Source organism: Furipterus horrens, unplaced genomic scaffold (genome assembly GCF_987537825.1).
Source record: "Furipterus horrens unplaced genomic scaffold, mFurHor1.1.pri manual_scaffold_6, whole genome shotgun sequence".
Classification (NCBI taxonomy): Eukaryota; Metazoa; Chordata; class Mammalia; order Chiroptera; family Furipteridae; genus Furipterus; species Furipterus horrens.
The window spans coordinates 148,073,714-148,079,733 of record NW_028327176.1 but is presented as its reverse complement, the minus strand read 5'-3'; the positions used below and the strand labels follow the sequence as shown (position 1 = coordinate 148,079,733).

Here is a 6,020-nt window from a genome sequence, read left to right as displayed (position 1 = left end):
CGCGGGAACACCCACCCGGGGACCCAGGGAACCACAAAAATGCCAAGGAGTCGGGAGAGGCGCGGGAGCTAGTGGAGGAAAGGCCCCCGCACAGTCACCATCCCGCGAAGAAAAAAAAAAAAAAAAAAAAAAAGTAAAAAAAGAGGCTTTTCAAGTCAAACTCCTCGGGTCTGAGAAACCACGTTTTAGTTACATGACTTGCGGGGGGAGAACACACGGTGTGCAGAGGTCAGTCATTGTTAGCCAGCGCTGCCCCAGAGCGCCGTGGGTGCGCGGACTCCGCCCCACGCCCGGGCAAACGGCGCGGGCCCACGTGGAACAGCGCGGCACCCGCTGAGCGCGCGGGGCCGCCTGGGTCCCCGGAGTGCGCGCCCCAGCTCCCCGCCGCGGCCGTTCACGCCCGAGCGCCGCCGCTGGTCCCGCGTGTGCCCCGCTGAGGGGGAGGGGCGGGCCGGGGGTGGGGGCGGAGGGGTTGTGGTTCCAATGCGGCGGGGGCTCCTGTGTCCTTGTGCGGAAATGACACACGGAGTCCCGTCACGTCACGCGAGAGCGCAGCGCACGGACACACACAAAGAGAGGGGAAAATACACGGCGCCCGCCCGCCGCCCCCAGGAACTCCCCGGGCCGCCCCGGCCAGGCCGTCCGCGCGCGTCCCCAGCTCCCCGGACCTGCGCTACCCCGCACCCCACGTGGCGCCCAAACTCGGCGCAGGCCCGCTCTGCAAAGTATAGAACTCGTGTCCCAGGTAAGCGCGGGGCGGATCAAGCTGGCTGCGCGGCGGTGGCGGCTCCAGGGCAGACGGACTAGAGAGTGGCTGCAACATCCATGCCGGGGTGGGGGCGGGAGCAGGGGAGGGGACGCAAAGGGGGGCTGCCCTGAGCGCGCCCGGCGGGAGGAGCGCCCACCCAGCGCAGCAACGAGCGGCCGAGCGAGCGCCCGGCGCCCACGGGCTCCCCGCGCCCATTGTGCCGCGCACCCCTTTGTGCCGCTCGGAACGCGGCGGCTCCATGGCGTCCCCGGGAGCACGCGCGCCGCGCGGGGGCTGGGGTGGGGGGACGCGGAGTGGAATGGTCCGCGCTGCTGCCGCTGATTGCTCCACTCGCGCCGTGTGCCGGCTCCGCTCCCCTGCCTGGCGCCGCGATGGAGCGGCCGGGCCCGCCGGAAGGCTCTGTGGGGAGCGCAGGGGCTCGGCGCCCGCTCGGCCGGGTTGTGGCGGGGTACGTTTCGCCGTGAAGAAGGGGGTGTCTGAGCGGAGCAGGGGGCGGGGACTGTGGGGAGATGCCGAGCGGGGCGCGGGAGGCCCGAGGAGCCGCCGGTCGGAGGGACGCTGCCTCCGCAGTCTGCAAATGGAGTGAGGCCGGCTCGCGGCGGCGACCGCCGGGAGCGGACGGAGATGGGCCCCGCCGCCAGGGGGCGCAGCGCGCCCTCCGCGTCGTCCACGGCTCACTTCGCGGTTCCCGCTGCCCGGGAGCTGGAGGCGGGCCGGGTGCTTTGGGTGTGCAGCCTGGCTATCGAGAGGCCTTAGCGGGCGGCCGCGGACAGGAGCTCAGGGCGTTCGCCGCTACCCCTGACCTCCCCCTTTTCCTATTCTTGCTTACGTGATTACCCACGCAGAATTTGCCCTCACCTTATTGGTGAGTTGTGCAGCAACCCCTGTGAAGACCTGTCTACCGAGACATGATTTTTTTAACCAGGTGTTTTTACAGAGGTAAAACTGATTGCTCAGGTGGCCTATCTGAAAGAATTTTACGTACCAAAGCTAAACATACTAGGATGCGTAAGGACTTCAGAGTCGAAAATGTTCAACTTCACCTTTTTAAAGTAATTTTGGAACGTTAGGGAGGAGGCTCTTTTCTCTTCACACCCTCAACCCTATCCCTTTCGTTTTGTTTTGTTTTGTTTTGTTTTTTAAACAGCCATCCCTACCTAGTTTGTGTTTTTTTTTTATCACCATTCAGGACCCTGTCAGGTCCCTAACCCTTAATAATGAGATTTGGGCAAGATTTTGTATCTAAGAGTTTTCCATCCCTAGCCACTAGCCCAGTGTTTGAAAACTTAATAGGTGCTCAATAAACATTTGCTAAATGAATGGAGAGCCTCTTGGATTCCAGATGAAAGGTGGGATCCATGCAGCCTGTGCCAACTGGTGGGTTAACCTACCTGCACATGGCCCTTGACATGAAATTCATGGAGCCTTTAAAATTTGTCACATGAAAACTCCTGCCACTGAATGTGGGTTTTACCAGAGATACCATCTCCTTGTTAAAGTAATTTAAGAGAAAAGTTTTATATCCTCCCTACCACCACCACCACCACAACCATGTACAAAGCCCTAGTAACAGCAAGAGACGAGTTAGGACCTAGCAGACAAGAAAGTCAGCATCCCAATCTATTGCAGGATATCACATTGACACATTTAATTCACACTTTCCCTTTTGGTCACATCTAAATTACTAAGCATTCCTTACATCAGCAACAGAATAGCAGAATGCCTAATAATGAGGCAGAGAAAAATTGGAATCAACCGTGATGGAGGTTTGGTTAGGTGAAAATTGAATGTGCTGCCAGAAAGTCTCACCTGCCATGTGTTAGAGCCCCTGTAGCACTGAAGAAAAAGAAACAACATGCATCTCAAACATAATATAGAAACACATGAAGGTTGCCGGTCAATCAGCAAAAACAATGTGGTGCTAGTTTATGGGAGATTGGAGGTGCGATGTCTTGTTTCTGGCACTTAATTTTGATGACACATGGGGAATTATGGTCACTGCCCTTATTCATTGTGCCCATTATTGGCTAAAGTAAGTTTGGAGGAAGTGTTTATAGATTAATCTTTGGGGTGATGGAATGTTTTTGTACCTTCCTCTAACGGGTGCTTCCAGGGATGTATACACGTGCCCTTTCACAGAACTGGACACCCTTCCTCCAGAGAGTAAATCTTACTCTGATCATTTTTTTAAATAAAATTTAAAGTCACATAAAACGCAGATGCCAGAACATGGATGTTTTAATGTGCCTTAGGCACATCACTTGACTCTTGCGTTTCTTCCTCCTCCAGGTTGGACAGTTGCTCTTTGCCCTGTTCTGATGCCCCAGTATCTCCTACCACATTAGTATTTGAGCCCAGAGCTCTTGTGGTTTCTGGAACTAGCCACCACACATGACCTGCACATGCCAGGCTAAGAGCTCTTTGTGTTGGCATCAGGCCTTAGTGTGTCAGAGAGGAGAGGTGCTGTTTCTCTCGGAGTGGCAGTTATGTTTGTCACTGAATGACCAGACTTTTACACACCGTTGTTTCAGAGCTGAGGTTTTCTCAGCAGCTCACCTGCTAACATGCTTCTCCTCCATTTTAATCCAATATGCAACACGTATCAAGTCAGCCCTCTTAGTGGTACAGTATTTTGTTTTCTGCCAACAGCTGCCTTTCCTCCTCTCTTGTCTGATCTTCAGTTATCACCGGCCAGTGAGACACAGTTGCGCCAGTATCTATAAGGGCATTGATTGCTCAGTTGAATAAATCATTTATTGATCTTATGTGCAGGGGGTTGATGGTTTCATTCTGAAGCTAGGAAGTCAAAGGATGGAGGTTGGGGGTTCGGGGGGGGGGGTTAGTTTACACCAGATAATGCCCCAACTCTAATTAGCTCGTGTGGTCACAAGACAACATACTTGAAAAAGTGGGAAGTTCTGAGGAAATTCAGCTTACATCTCCTAGGAAAATTAGTCACCATTGTCCAGTCAGTCACATGGGGGGCTGCTGGGATGTGCTGGCCCTCCTTTTCTCCTCCAGCCCCAGCTTCTGGGTGCCAAGGTTAAAGTTACGAGCAGAGTATTCTGCCTCCTACCATTGACGCCTAATGAGATAGCTCTTCATGAGGCCAGGAAGGGCGTGATGAGTAGAATCCTTTTGCTGAGGAAGACATCAGGTATAGCCACTTTTCAGAAAACGTGGTGTTGGAAGGGGGTGAACTGGGGTCACAGGTAGGCAGGGTTGTGGGGTAGCACTTCACTGCATGCTGAAAGATGAGGTTGTGCTCTGACTGACAAAGGAAAGCAGTGACAATTACAGTTTTAGAAAGCTCAGGGTAAATTGCCCAGGTTTTGTGAGGACTGGTATTTTTCAAACAGCATGTGCAGATATATCTAAAAATAAAAACAAATTGCAGACATGTCCTGCGAGTCCCATTGGCAGGATGCCACTGCCGAGAGGGCCGGGCTCTAAGAGCCCCAGGGCTAGGGCCGTTCCTGCAGACCCAGAGAGCAGCCTCAAGAGAGGGGCATGGGAACATGCTTCCTGTCCATGGGGAGAGCATTTGATATGATGTCACCCCCTCCCAGTTTCTTTGTTTCTTTCATTTGAAAGACAAGTTATACAAACTGTTTCAAAAGCTTTAAGTCATTTAATTTAAAAAAGAGTCACCATTAAGATGCACTTTAAGACTCTTTAAAAAAAAAAGTTTACGTTTACTGCATGCTGTGTGCCAGGCACTTTCTCCTTTGTAGTTTTCACTAAAACTCTAAATGAGATAGTGTGTTCAGCTCCGTTTTACAGAAGAACCAAGGATTGGATGAGCAACTCGCCCAATGTTAGAAATTAAGTGGACGTGGAGCCAGGGTTTGAACCCAGTTCTGCCTGACCCTTAAGTTTAGTAGGGAATCCCATTTGCTGCGAGATCAGCTGTACTAATCCCTGCGTTGGTGGTCCGGGGACCATGTGGTCCCTTGACTTGTTCCTGCATCAGAGCCTAGCCTCCAGTGGGTGCTCAGCAGGAAAGGATGGTCCTGCCCCATTGGGTCCCAGCCCTTGGAAGGCTGGAATGAGACCATCAGCCCAAAGTGCACCCCACACCTTTCCCTCTCCTTGCTCTCTGTCACACCCCCCCTCCAAGTAAGGCACTGATTGCTGGCCCTCTGGTTCTCTCTGCAAAATAAGTGGGCTCTTGTGACGATTGCGTGGGCTAAGGTGCGAAAGCATTAGACTATGGAGCCAGCGCTACACGAATGTCTGCTGCTGCCCTCAATTTCTCTGTTTCATTTTTTAAAAATCAGTATGACCTGCAGGTGAGAGGTGTCAGGAAGTCACATCATGTGTGACGGTTGAGCCCTGGCTGGCTAGCTTAGTTGGCTAGAGCCAATACGACAGGGTTGTGCGTGGATGCATAATAAGTGAGACAATAAAGCGATGTCTCTCCCTCCCTCCCCCTCCTCTCTTTCTAAATTCAGCTTTGAAAAATTACAAATCGTGTGACAGTTGAGAAAAGGATGAAGTAAGGTTTAGTTAGCTCTTAGTGGAACTTTGTAAATCTTTGGGTATGTTTTGTTAATAACACCCTTCAAATGGTTTGAGCATAGTCTCTCTGCTGTGCCTTTTGTATGTGACAGCCACTATCCCCAAGGTCTCAGGTTCCAGTCACATTCATCTTCTGGGGCTCACATTCTCAAGGAGGCCGCCTTCAGTGGTGAGAGTTTGCTTCACTTTGTATCTGGAAACATGACTTGGGAGATGAGGAGGGTTTGCCTCCAAGTGGCCTGCATTCAGGGCTGCTGGGCAGGGGACAGTTGTTCCAGGACCTGCACCTCAGCCCAGTGGCGAGTCCTAAGCTCAGTGGACGTTTTTCTGATTGAATGGGGCACCATCCTGAGTCAGCTGGCTGGGATTTGAACTGCAGGGTTTCAGGAAGCCCAAGTACTTCCCGTTTCTGGGCCTGCTGTTTGTCCTGTGTGACACTGGGCCAGCCACAAGCCTCTGGCACCTCTGATTAGCCTCATGCTGCTCTCAGCAGAGGCCTGGCCTGGCTGATCTCCCGTGAGTGGCCATTTCTACAAGAACTTGGTAGTGGGGCACCCCAGGTCAGTCCCACCCCCCCATGAGCAGCACTAGTGAAGGTTTTCCTTTGGAAACCTGAGGGACATTTAGGGAAGAGACCAATGTTCCTTTGCCAAGGACTCACCACACCAGGTGTCCCCTGCTCACTTCACTGTGGTCTTGCATCCAGCTCTTAACAAGGAAAATTACCCCA

General features: G+C 52.9%; 1 protein-coding gene across 1 annotated transcript in view; it reads left to right on the top strand.

The window, feature by feature from the left end:
- The first annotated feature begins 634 nt into the window (after positions 1-634).
- BEND3 (BEN domain containing 3) overlaps positions 635-6,020 on the top strand; it is a 31,996-nt gene continuing 26,610 nt past the window's right edge. Inside the window, exon 1 of the mRNA XM_090279724.1 lies at positions 635-745. The gene's annotated coding sequence lies outside the window, so the exon portion shown is untranslated. The remainder of the gene's footprint in view (positions 746-6,020) is intronic.